General features: G+C 41.3%; 1 long non-coding RNA gene across 1 annotated transcript; it reads left to right on the forward strand.

Moving 5' to 3' along the window:
* The first annotated feature begins 316 nt into the window (after positions 1-316).
* Positions 317-4,699, forward strand: LOC137856891 (uncharacterized). The gene is made up of 2 exons (XR_011096861.1): positions 317-447; positions 4,330-4,699. It is a non-coding gene; the product is annotated as an uncharacterized lncRNA (long non-coding RNA).
* Positions 4,700-13,732: the final 9,033 nt, after the last annotated feature.

Genomic DNA, 13,732 nt, shown 5'->3' on the forward strand with positions numbered 1-13,732 from the left:
CCCCCCCCCCCAAGCAAAATTAATGTGGGAGAAGCAGGAGGAAGAAGAGAGATACTACTGCAGTTAGCAGGAGAAGGACCCACTCTTTCTCCCAACTTTTTTTTTTAACATATTTTACTTACTTTTCTTAAATGTAAAATCTATTATAAGCCTTGGGAAAAAGGACAGAACTGAAGTCTTCCACCTCTGAAGTAAATGCCAAAGCAATTAGGCTAGAGAGTCATGTTTCCCTTTGTGTACTGCTGAAATCATGCATTCCTGTGGGCCAGCTTCAGCAGGAAAGGCAAAGAGAGCTTTTCTCTCTGCTCATTCCTAGCCTCAAGGTCAGGGTGGTCCCTTGAGAGTCTGTAGCTGCAGCTGATAACTCCAGGCTGAGGAGGGTCTTACAGACAGGTACTGCTCTTCTGGTGCATTCATCTGGCGCTTCTTCCTTGGGTAATACTGAAGGTAAGTATTTTGTGAAATTCAGCAATGCCAGCTCAGGCTGTGAAGATCAGACTTGTCAGCCCTAAAAGATGAGAGGACTTTTCAGTCCTAAAGGGTGGGACATGGTCATTAGCCCTTCCTCTGGCCTCCTGGTACCCAAGTTCTCCCATGTACTAGAGGGTGTCTCCAAAAGCTTTGGAGTTCATGGCTCCACACGATACACTTACTTAGAGATCTCTAACTGGCTCTGAATAATATAGATCCAGAACAGGAGGCAACACAGGTCTGAAACAGCGCAAACATAGGTTGTGCTAGCCAGCCTGTATGCTTATATATTGTAGGCTCCCTTCTAGGAGGGGTAGACAGAAAACTAGAGAAGGGTGCTGTACCTGCAGAGCTACAATACCCTGGGACCAGGGTTAGTGTCGTGGCATAGCACGTATTACCCTGTACCAGGATGTTTGGATCGATGTGTCTGGTAGCAAGTACACTGATTCTTATTAACCACGAGCAATCTGAGAGATGAAAAGCAGATTTCATGAAAATTCATTTGAAATTGTTAGCAACTGAAATTTCATATTACACAATGAGTTCCTTTATAGATGTGGACTGAGGTTATCTCTCTTCCATGATGGAAAAAAGGAGTATGCCTCTTTAATCCAGGGCAATTTTTATTCTGTTGATTTTAGTTTGGGGGTAGAACAGCTAAGAACTCTTTTAAAGGTTAAACTTAGCATATCTGTATTATATTTTACCTATCACTTAAGATATTTAAATTGTTTCTTAAAATAGTCTTCCTAGTAAGCAGAAAAATCTCTGAACTGGCTAAAAAGAAAAAAAAATAATGTTAAATTCTGCTTTAATTAAGGTTACACATGCAAAAGTTAGCAGTTTGCTTATGTTCATGAAATAAATCTGTCCTGTGAGACAGGGCATTTGGAGGCAGAGCTCTTTCATGACTTCCTCTTGGAGGTGTCCTACTTTTTATGGAATACTTGAATATTCATTTCACAGAGTGAGAGTGACTTTATGGAACAACCTCTAGGACTTTTTCCTAGGGCCCCTAGTTCTGCTGTTCCCTAGCTTTCTCTAGTAAATCATTAATTGTTTAGCCAATGTTGAACAGTAAGAGTAGAAGAAATTAAAGCTCCCTCTGATATCATCTGCTAGTCCTGGTATTCTCCTGAGGATGTCTCCTAAATCACCAGGCTGCTGACTAGCATTAAAAAGTAAAAAAAAGGCATTTCCGAGAGTAAAAGTCTTCATTTCCTTTACTTTTCTTGCAAATACAATGAAGTGGATCATGCAGAATGAAATAAAACCTTTCTGTGACATTTTTGTGAGGAAAAAGCACTCAGAAATATTGCGGTCTCCCTCCACCCGAGAATTTAGTTTTATTACACAGGCAAAAGCATCAGTCATTTCTACAGCCCCTCTTAACTCCTTGTGGGCACTGAGATCCAGACCTTACCATTTCTTCCAGGGGTCTACCTTACTAAATTGGTGGAACAAAACCTAGTCCTTTGTAAAAGCACTAAACCATCCATTTGTTTTGTTGGACCCAAGATTTACAGTCTGTGTATGAAAGATAAGAAAAATCAGGCTTTGAAATTCCCTTTGACAAATTTTGCAGCAGCAGAAGTATTAATTCTGCTCTCGTAGTCGGTACTTAGTTTGAATTGTTCTGTTTTACTTTGCTCTAAACTCAGTTGACTTTCTGTTTTCCAGCATCACTATCAGCTAGAAATTACCTTTCACCCTAGAACTGTATTTTTTCCTTTTCTGTATAATAGTATATATTGAAGTGTGTTAAGTGCTTTTAAGCCATAGACTGGCAGGTGCTATATAAATGTTTATCTTTTTGTTATGATTGCTAAAAAAGCAGTCAGCTCAGAGGTATAGAAAAGAAAATTAAGTAACCCCACCTTCTGCCCTTGGTTTTCAGATCTATTTCATAACCAATTCAGCATGAGAAATCCCTCACAGAAAGAAAATATTCAAAATGCCATGCAGCACAAAACAAGGATAATTTTAATCCACATTAAATTCCCAGATTTACAGTCACAGTTGATTCATTTCTGAAATGGCCAGCTAAGCAGTTTATTCAGGACAAATGTAACTGAAGAATTTCATGACAAAAAAAACTTTTATATTCTCTTTTTTTCCCTAGTTCTGGATTTTTTTCTGCTTTCATTGAAGTGGTGTTTGTTCAGAATGTTCAGTCTGGTGGGATAGTGGAAATAAGGAGGATGTCTTTCTTTGGGGAAAAAGACTACGTGGCACTCAGTAGTATGTGGGTTTGCTGGACCATTCTTGTGCTATTGTTTCAGGACCACTAAGGTTTACTTAAAAAAAAAAAGTTTCAGAGAGGCCAGGTGCCTTATATTATATGTGTGAGTGTTCCTTCCTGACCAAGTTGCTTTTCCCATTAGAGTTTTGTCCCATTCTCTATTTGAGTTTTGTTTCCTGTTCCTTTTCGTTTCACCTTAGCTTTTCACACAATGACATCCAAATAGAAAGAGACAGTCATTGCCATGGCTTTCACTCTGAAACTGAACTTCCTGGCTTTTATGACTCATAATCAATCCCATAATGTCCTGTGATTTCCACGTATGAGTGCAAGAAGTAAAAGGGAGTTTATTTTGCCTGTATGCAGACAGGCCAACTTTCACACATTAGGAGCAGCAACTAATCACCCACAGCATTTCCTAACGTTTATGGTGCTGGCAGACAGCTGTTTTTGTTCTGATATGATGGTTTCTTTGCAGACTCCTGCTGCCAGCAATGTCTCAACCACTTTACTAGTGCTCCATGCACAGCACATCCTCAGCTACTGCCTTTATTGCTACTTTCTACTTTACACACAAAAAAGCAAACTAGACTGCCAACAAATACTAAGGAGACAGGCATATTGTTATAGCCATCTGGTGTACCAAAGGGAAATTTTAGTTACCAACACCTAGAACTAAAAGAAGAAAATAGAAACATATAGGCATGCAGCCCAGGTCCCCCAATATGTTTTTGACCTTACATTTTGGTTTCTGATTTATTTTTTTTCTTTTAAAACTTGAATATTTTACCATTTGAAGGGGTAAAAATGTGTAAGATCTATTGTTTATGATATATGATTTTTTTTATTAAGTTGTGTATATTCTCTGAAAGTTAACCTATGTTATTGTAAATACATGTATCCCACATATGCTATACACATATAGAAGTTTGGGCTTTGCCTAAATAATCATTGGTAACAGTATTTAACAGCTGTTTAATACTTGATTAGTGCAGAGTTTAGGATACTGGGAAAAACATCCATTCATTCCATCTCTGCAATGCTAGCTACACCACTTTGTCTACAATTTCCTATCCTGCAATCTTGTTCCAATATTTTGTGTCTTCAAGGACTTCAAAAGTGTATTCTTGGAGCCAAAAATATGCCCCATTGCTAACCAGCGGGCCAAGCATCCACTTTAAACAGAACTAGTGTTGGAAGACTAGCATCTTATGCTATGGATAGCATGAGATTGAGTTCACAAAGGCTGCTGTGAGGCACCTGTGTTCTCTTTCACCAGTTCAGCCCAATGATTTGCAGCCTCAAGATATATCTCCTAGGCATGAAAAAATGGGAAAGACTCAACAAATTCTGCAGATGTCTGATCCACCATCAGTTGTTAAATATGGGAGAAGAAATAAATGGATTGGGGGAAGGGGAAGAGTTCCCTTTAATCTATTCCTTAAACTAATGTTTATGATCTTTGAATAATGAGGTATTAAAATCTGAATATTTGAAGTATATTCACTTTCCTTCACTCCTACTGATACAGACACATTTTTAATTATGCATATTTGTTCAGTACAGTCATGCTGTTTCTAACTTCCATCTAATTATTATTTATGTGATTACAGCTCCTAGAAGACCAGTCACAGACCAGGAGGCTATTGTGCTAAATGTAGGAGACGGGCAAAAAAAGAAAAGTCTCCAACCCCAAAGATTATAGGAAATCTGTCCATTTATTTAGATGCCGTTTTTCCAGTTGGTGTTTTTATGCCTTTAATTATTCTGCTACATGTAAAGACAGCAAAACCCAAATGAAGCAAACATCATTTTCTAAAAACCAACACAAAGAACAGATCTAAAATATGGCATGATTTGCCAAAGCATCTAAATCTCTACACTGTTCTGGCAGTATAATGCTAGTTACAATTTAAAATTCATTGGAAAGCTCTAAACAGTTTGTTAAAAACTTTCCTAGCAGGGCAAGCTTTTTTTTTTTTTTTTTTTTTAATTAAAAAAAAATCATAATTGCTCACATTAAGAACAAAAGAAAACAAAACAAACAGAAAACACCAAGCAAGTCCCTAATGCAGGAATTAGAGTGAAATTCTGTGGGGTATCCATTATAGGAGCTCAAACTTGTCAGCAGTTAACTGCCCTATCTTGTGTTTCATCTAAGGCATGTAGATTTAAAGAAGCTTAAATAAATGAATAAATAATGCTTCTTTTTGTAAGTATCTAATGCACAAAAGGAAACATTGTCCCAAAAGACACCAAAAAACACTTTTCTCAGCACATCAGAGATGTTTGGCAGACCTGCTGGAAAGAATTTGCAGTCTACTTAACTAGGTATCAAGAGATATCACCTCTTCACGTGCCGTCTCCAAAGACACTGCTGTAGCTCCTACCATGGCCCTTTCCGCAACAATGCAATTATCATAAGCAGACAACATCCACTGACTCAGCTGGAGGACAGACTTTGGTCTCAGCTACATCCGCTGCAATATAATGTTACTATGGGACTGGCTCTGATCATTCTAGAATCACAGAATGGTTTGGTTTGGAAGAGACCTCGAAGTTCATCTAGCTTCAACCCACCTGCCATGGGCAGGGACACCTCACACTAGACCAGGTTGCTCTAAGCCCCATATAACCTGGCCTGGTGATGGGGCTTCTGGAAGCTATGTTAGATTAGGGCCAGTTTCAGCAGGCTCCAAAGGGACACGCTGCTGCCCAGAGCCGAGCCGATAAGCCATATTGTTTGTGCCTCTGGGAGAGCAGATTTAAGTAAGAAAATAAAAACCTGTGGCACAACAGCAGCTGGGAGAGTGAGGAGTGAGAACCAGCCCTGCAGACCCCATGTGAGTGCAGCAGGAGGGCAGGAGGTGCTCCAGGCAGGCAGCAGCAGTTCCCCTGCAGCCTGTGGAGAGGCCCCTGGTGGAGCAGGCTGTCCCCCTGCAGCCCATGGGTCCCACATGGAGCAGATCTCCACGCTGCAGCCCCCCCATGGGTGGAGGAGCCCCCGGTGGAGCAGGTGGATGTGGCCTGGAGGAGGCTGCGGACCATGGAGAGCCCCTGCAGGAGCAGGCCCCGGGCCGGAGCTGCAGCCCATGGAGAGGAGCCCACGCAGGAGCAGGAGGTCTGGGGGGAGCTGCCGCCCACCAGTGGGGGACCTGTGCTGGAGCAGTTTGCTCCTGGGGGATGGACCCCTTGGTATGGAGCCATGTGGGAGCAGTGCTTGAAGAGCTGCTGCCTGTGGGCAGCCCCCGCAGGCTCAATTGGGGAAGGGAGGCATCCCATGGGAGGGACCCCATGGGGAGCAGGGGCAGAGTGACCGTGAAGGAGCTGCAGAGATGAAGAGTTAGGAACTGACCACAGCCCCCATTCCCCACTCCCCTGCACCCCTTGGGGAGTTAGGGAGGGGAGGAGGTAGAAAAGGGTAGATGGGAGGGAGAGGGGAAGGTATTTTTGGTGTGCTGTTAGTTTCTTGCTGTGCTAGTGATAGGAATAAATTACATAAATCTCCCTATGCTGAGTCTGTTTTGCCCAGGACAATAATTGGTGATTGATCTTCCTGTTCTTGTCTCAACCCTTGAGCCCTTTTCCATTGTATTTTCTCCCCCTTTTCCTTTAGAGGGGGATTGAGAGAGTAGCTATGGATGAGATGGAGTTCAGCTGCCCAGCAGGATTAAAAACACCACATGTCCAATAATTTGCTGAGGGTACACTCAATGCATGTTGCTGACAGATGTTATATAGAACTGGTCCCAATACAGAACCCTAAGGAACACCACTTGTCACCAGTCTCCACCTGGAGACAGAAGATACAATCACATGGAAGGAAGGACAAGGTATATTATAGCCATGTTTTAACTGTGAATTGCAAGGTAGCCATACTTGTGGGTAGAAGCCTGGTATGTGCAGACATGAACTGGGAAACCATTTGAGATCAACCAGATCTCTGCTAAATATGATAAAATCTATCAATATTATCAATGGCACACAGTGGCTTTTCGGGACTCAGGCCACATTAGGCATAACATCCTGTCCCCAGTATGACACAGGCCTACAGCAAGCACAGCAATCGCAGCCTCAGCAGCACTCTGCTGAGTATGATCAGTCTTCGCTCCTCTCCTGTGCCACACTGTCAACCAGTGGACAGATTTTCCCCTACCTGCCCTGAGTAAGACCAACATTTAGCAGTGCTCCTTCCAAAAATTCAGGGGTCTCTTGCTGTTAGCTGTCTGCCTGAGGAAGTTCACTGTGACCAGTGTACCAGCAGTAGAGATGTGGGCTCAGAATTAAAGGCAAGAAGCAGTCACAGATGAGGCACTCCTGAAGGGGCCACATGGCAGCCGATGTCCTGTGATCAGCACAAAGCTGGATGAGTAACACTTGAGGGGCAAGTGTTTGCACCATTCATATCAGACACCTAACTTGAGTGCACAGGCTCCTGCATAAGCCTCTCCTCCGAATAACCTGCTGGATGCATGTGCCATCTCTGCACAGGCTATCTAGGGAGCCAGCATGCTTTGTCTAGGCACATGAATGTCTGAAATGATGGCGTGAGCAACTGCCTCCTCTGCTCCATCTTGTCAGTGAGCTGAGAATTGCTGGTGGTGCATGCAGGTGAGCAGAGAACAAAGGAAATCACCTTTGTTTCTGGAAGAAGAAAAAGAATGTTCTCTTCTTCTTTTTAAGCACACAGGATTACGGATTCATTTATTCATAGTACTTGGTTTTTAATCTGTCAGGGAATAATGACCCATTATGTTATACTTATGGGAAATGACACTTTCTAGTACCTGGTATTTGCAGCTGTCAAATTATATATGTCAGCATCTGTCACTCTGCAGCGGTGCTTAACGAACAAGTTTTGCATATCCCAATGAGCTTCAATGAGAACTGAGAAAAATATTAACACCTTTGCTGGCAACTGTATGGGCTGACTGCTGTTCTGCCATATTCACTTCTGCTCCATATATACAGCATGGGCTGCACAGTCTCAGTTGTTGCTACAGACCTGATTAAGTACACCAAAATACAGATCTCTGCCCATAAACTGCAGAATCCTCATTTCTTAAGTCAACTGACTTTTAAAGAAAAAGAAGAATAGTACTAAAATTATATCTAACAGCATGAGCTCTTCAATGACAGCTTAAAACCTTCAGGGTTTGGCCATCTACTTCTAAGTGAAGACAGTTCTCAGTGGTCCTCAGACCCTCCATGAGACTGTCTTGTCCAACTTGCACCCAAAGCTTTCCAGAGAAAATGCAGTGAGTGACTTGTCACTTCATAAAAATGAAGAAAAAAAGAATCAGATGATTACATATTTACAGGAAAAAGTTTACTATCATAAAAAAATGAAGTTGTTCAAATATCAAAGGAATCACAAAAATCTTATCTAATGGATTATTCCCAGTTTAGTGTGCCAATGCAATGTCCACAGCACCAAAGGTCTCTACTGACTTTTTCATATCTGTCTCTGAACAGCTTAATCACTTTTGAGATAGCAGATCCAACTGATACCAGATCCAGATACAGACAAGACCCTTCCTTGGTAGACATTATTTACACAAGCTTATGAAAAGGACCTTTTCCTTTTCTACCACATTTTTTTTGTACATTTTGAACCAATAACTACTTTTAAGCAAATTATCTGCTGCAAAACACAGCAGTTTACCCGAGCGCTATTTAACAACACCACATGGGCAAGGACATCTTTAGCACACAACTCTGCTCATAAGGATCATTGCATCACTGTGATTTATGGAGAGCGAAACAGACAGAAGCCAGACAAATCAGACAAAGGAATAAGCAGTTGTGCTCTGGGAATGATGTATATTGTTCCCCCATTCACAGGCATATTACTTTTTGTTGTTGTTTTCTCCTCTCACTTTTTTTTTTTTTAATAAAATGTTTTTTAAAAAGTTCCGATAGCAACTCATATTCTTCACTAATGAGCTTTCCAGGATTGCCAGGACTTCTGGTTTCTTTGTGCAATCTGTGGGCAGGACACTAGAAATGTCTTAGAGAGACAAACCTGTCCTCAGGGTAGAAACTTTGAAAAGGGAAACATATGGGGTGCAGGCCCTTCACTGCAGGATAGGCCATGATTTGATTTCTTGATTTTGGTGGGGATGACTATGTTATATTAAAGCAGCCATATCTTTCAGTATTGGGTTCTGTGCATTCTGATATAGCCTGTTATCTTTTCCCTTTTGAAACTCAATGGAAGAAAAATGTTATTTCCTCAAATGAGTCATACAGAGGAAACTTCATGCTGAACTTACATTACTAGACACAGCTGCTCCTCATATCAACTATTAAAAACTAATCATTTTTGAATCAGAGTCTTTATTTTTAAAGAAGATTCTGCTTTCTGAGATTTCCTACCATGGTGCATAGTATTCACCAAATCCTTCTACATTATATGTACTTAACAGATCTGTGAGCCTATGTGTTTTCCATGGCTGAATGGGGAGGTGGCAACAAGTAAGAAGGCTCATCAAGGAGAATATTTCCACATTATTTCCTGCTTAGTCCTACTTTTCTACAGTTGAAATAAGGCATCATAAAGGAATGCAAGTTACCAAGTCTTTGGTTAGCCTGAGCAGAATCATATCAGCACAGCTGAGTCCTAGAGATTAAACAAAACTGTTTCTGCTGATTAAATTGGTAGATGCCACCCACAGGCAGACACTGTAGATCTACAGACACTACGACATACAGCTGGGAACTGAAAGATGAGGGCAGTAAGATTCATCATGCTGCATAAAGCCCTAGAAACTAAAGCTGACTCCTACATCCGACTTACTCATACCCACAAATATGAGGGAATTATCTGTATTGTTACACAATACATTTAATCACAGAAATCATTTAAGTTGTTCATTCAGTCATATTGTTATAATAACTAAGCAGAAAATCAGCCCCAATATCTGTTTTCCCCCCATAGTATTACGTATGAAACAATATATGTCCATGAGCTAACAGCCTGAGTGAAAAGCCAAGCTGAAGATATAGCAATGCTACAGAAAGAAAATAAATCAATGATATCATGAGTTCAACAAGTGTTGCTGTTTAAAACGAAAAACGGTCTTCTGAAATTCTCCTTCCATTATTGCTTTGGCCAAAATTTGTTGTCAGATTCAAATTGGATACATGAATTTAATTTATTCTCTGAAATATAAGTTTTCAGCAATATTGCCACTCTTAAAAAGCACTTTTTGGTCTACTTAATGTTCCTAGAATTATGTGTGATATACCCTAATGGCAGTGATTCCAGTTATTTGTTTTGGAAGATGAATTACCATAAATTATATCCTAATCTCTTCATTTATGCTTGTATTGCCAATAAAAGTAATAGTATTCACTATGACTGGAACATATCTTAGCAATATTTCAGGTTAATCTGACTAATCATAGATTTCTGCACTGTAGATGTCTTTTACATCTACACAAATCACTTTGGAGTTCTTCTACGTAGAGGAGAACAAAGGCATTATGGCACGACCCATCTGATCCTAAAGTCATCATCTTAGATTTTTTTATATATATATATATATATACTTATTTTTTTTCAATGAGCTTTCACATGTATCTAATTCTTTTTGTTAATGAAGGAAGATGAAGGAAGAAAACATGGAATAACTAGATGATCTGTAAATACCTAAAGTAAAAACAAAAAACCAACAAAAAAATAAAGAGTAACGTGAGAGGAATTACATCATCTGAACAATATTAAGATTAATGTGAATAGTGTATTCAGATATACGGTGATTAAAACAATACAAATGAACAGCAAGTATTTGGGTTTCCATGTAAGTACAGAATACTGTATGCAATAGGGACCTTCTGAGTGTCACGTTGAATGGGGAATATGGAAGTTGCCTAGATCAATAACAATAAGCAATAATAAAGCTCAACAACAACAATGAGCAGATAGGAAGTTGAGCTTAGTTGGCAAAGGCTTAAATTAAAGCTGTTCATTGAAATCGCTCATAGTAACCCATGAAATTAGAACCACTGACCTGAAGCACTGGCTAGGTCTAGTATAGCAATATTTTTACTCTCTTAAACTGCTTAAAGAAGGTCTTTCTCATTTTAACTATTTGGACATTAATTCACCTTATTTTAGTGCACTCACAAAGCTTTATTCAATTGGGCAAATCACTGAAAATATAAAACAGTGGTGAACTAATGTAGTTTGCGTGGCATTAAAGAACATGCATGATAAATTTTAGGTTTTAAATACAATAAATCAGTCATTTAAATTTAATATAAGCTCCATAATTTCATTCTGCTTCATTAGCCTATATAAACACAATAAAATCTGTCAAATGCAAACAAAGGGCCTCCTAGAGGTGATATTTTAATTGTAATAAAACTGTCATCTAGATTAAGAAGCCAGCTGAACAATTCATTTCTTCATAGAACTTAATGCTATTCTAGGAAATGAGCGTTAGGTTTAATTTCTCATGATGCGTTGGTGCTGAGGAAACTGGAACTTTGTTTCTGTTCTTTATTGCAATGAATTTGCTCCATGGTGTTACCATCACACTAAGAGAATAATGAAGAAAAATAAATAAACAGGGAGGGTTGGTTAGGTTGCAATACTAAGCTCTACCTCTGCTGTCTCCTGTAGACAATCCACATTAATGGAAGTTAAAAGGGAAAGCATCCTCCAGTAGCCAAAACAAAGTGCCTTAATCAGGTAGAAAGAGCTTTCTGTCCTCTTCATTCCCTTGTAGTTTCCCCACATGGCCCAGCACACAATGGATGAGCTCCCACCCACTCTAGTGTGCTTCCTCCTGGCTGATCCTGGCAAGGGGAAGCAGTCTCTGAGCCGTGGCCAGGCCGAGACTCGACACAAGATGTTTCCTTCACTGCCCATAGAGCTTTTACCATACCCAGAGGAAGCTGAGGCCCTGCAGATGTGTAGGGGATTGTGGAAGCCTTCCTCTGTCTTTGGATGGGAAGGGCTCTGCAACAAGAGAAGGGAAATCAGCCCAGCAGAAAAATACTCTGCAATTACCACACTTGCTAACAAAATTTTAATTCAATTTCCTTCCTTCCTGTTGTCAGTACGAACAAGTATAATGGTTTTCTTATGGTTCCTTTCCTCTTCCCACCCCCCTACACCCCCAAAAAATAAAATAATAATATTAGTATAACTCATGGCTCCTTTTAGCTGATGGGGAAGCAAAACACTCAGCTCTTCTGCTGATTGGCTGTAATTGCTTTACAAAATGCCTTTCAGCTGGTAACTACGAAAAATTCACAAGTGGCATAATCCAATTCCAGCTGGGACAGGCGACTATCAGAAGTTAGTCTTGCTAGCTCTCCATCCCTGCTCTCCTCCACAGGTACCCCTGCTCCTCTTCCACATTCTGCTACTTCATGAGACCCTCTGCAGCCTATACAGGGAGAAAACTTGTGAAGGCCTCATCAGTCTGGTGTGACAGCATGAACTTGCACTGAGGGGAAAAATAAACTGTTGCAATAAAGGGTTCTGTATAACTGTTTATCTTATCTTCTAAGTTTTAATCCATAGAAGTGATTCTGGAGGCTGTGTCAGTCCCTCAGATTTCTTCATCCCTGGATTGGGTATCTCTCTCTGGTAGACACAGAGGCGAAAAGCCACTCTTTCTCGTGGCTAGTTGGGCATCTGCTCCTGCCAAAGCTGTTCACTGAAGCCTTTGCAGCCAAGGAGGAATGGTTAGAGGTTACTTTCTGAAGCTATCAATTTCCAACGCTGAAATATTCCCAGTAGTTCCGAAGCATCATCCCTCACGACGCCTGCTCTGCTGGGGTCTTCCAGGGACAGCCAGCAGGGACAAGGAGTCTCAGGTTGCCTCTGAGAAGCATACAAATGGAGACTGGTTTTGCCAGAAGGACAGACGTGCCAAATTGCCCAAGGGGCATGTTAAGCAGATCCTGCCTAGTGCTGGTCTCCCCTAAAGCTTTACCCCCATGTGCAGCACACAGCCTGCAGTGTCACACCTCGGGAGCACGAGCAGACCGAAGGCAGGGGTGACCCATCTTCACACTGCCGAGCCAGGCATTTTGAACACCACAAGTGTCCCAGGTAAAAAGCAGTTCCAGAATACATCTTGCTGCATTGGTGCTACTGGACTCACTAGCAGATAAGTCTTTCACACATGGTATTTAATGAATCCAAACCAAAACATTTCCAAGCCACTTTGAATTTCACTGTTAAGGCTTTCTCAGCCCCCAGAGGACTGACTCTCTAATCTTCAGAAGTGAAAGGCCAGTGTATTAAAATAAATATCTTGAGGGCTTATCAGATCGCTGGATATCACCCTTATTTTGTAGATGAGGGGAGGGTAAACACAGCTTGTTTGTGGAAAAAAGAACAAAAAAAAAAAGCTGTAAGAGATTAAGACAATTTTAATGAGTTCAAGATGATGCTTATCTGTTTCTGAAAAGTGCTGCTGGGCAGCTGGAGCACATGATGGCATGGGGAGAGTAGGAGGAGGAGGGCTCCCTGCACAGCATGCCCTTATGCTTCCCGCAGAGATACCTCCCCAGGATCAGCTTGCAGCACCTCACTTGTGGTTGTCTGCTCACTTGGGAAGCTCAGCGCCAGCTGAGCTGGGAAGATGAAATGCTGCCTGGCTGCCCAGGTTCTGGCTCTGTCATGCACAAATCCAGAGAGGGAGAGCTTCCCTGAGGGGCTGTGTGGGGAATGAAACCTCCTTTCAAACATGGAGGCCGGAGCCACGACCAGACCACAGAGGAGCCACCACTGCTAATCAGACCAAACCCATCTTCACTCTGCTTTTAACTGAAACTAGGTTTTCTTAAGTTTTGGGTTGCCCTTCCCTTTCTGCCAGTGCTGTTCCAGTGCCTGCATTGTACTCATGCGTGGTACGGCCTCACCGTGGAGGCCTGCTTGCTACCTCTCCCCAGGCTGAACACAATGGTAACTCAACCACCACCACTGCCATGGCAATGACTATTCCCAACTGTTTAAGTGTTTACAGAATGCAGGCTACACCTGTAAGCCAT

The sequence above is a fragment of the Anas acuta genome, chromosome 1 (genome assembly GCF_963932015.1).
Source record: "Anas acuta chromosome 1, bAnaAcu1.1, whole genome shotgun sequence".
NCBI lineage: Eukaryota > Metazoa > Chordata > Aves > Anseriformes > Anatidae > Anas > Anas acuta.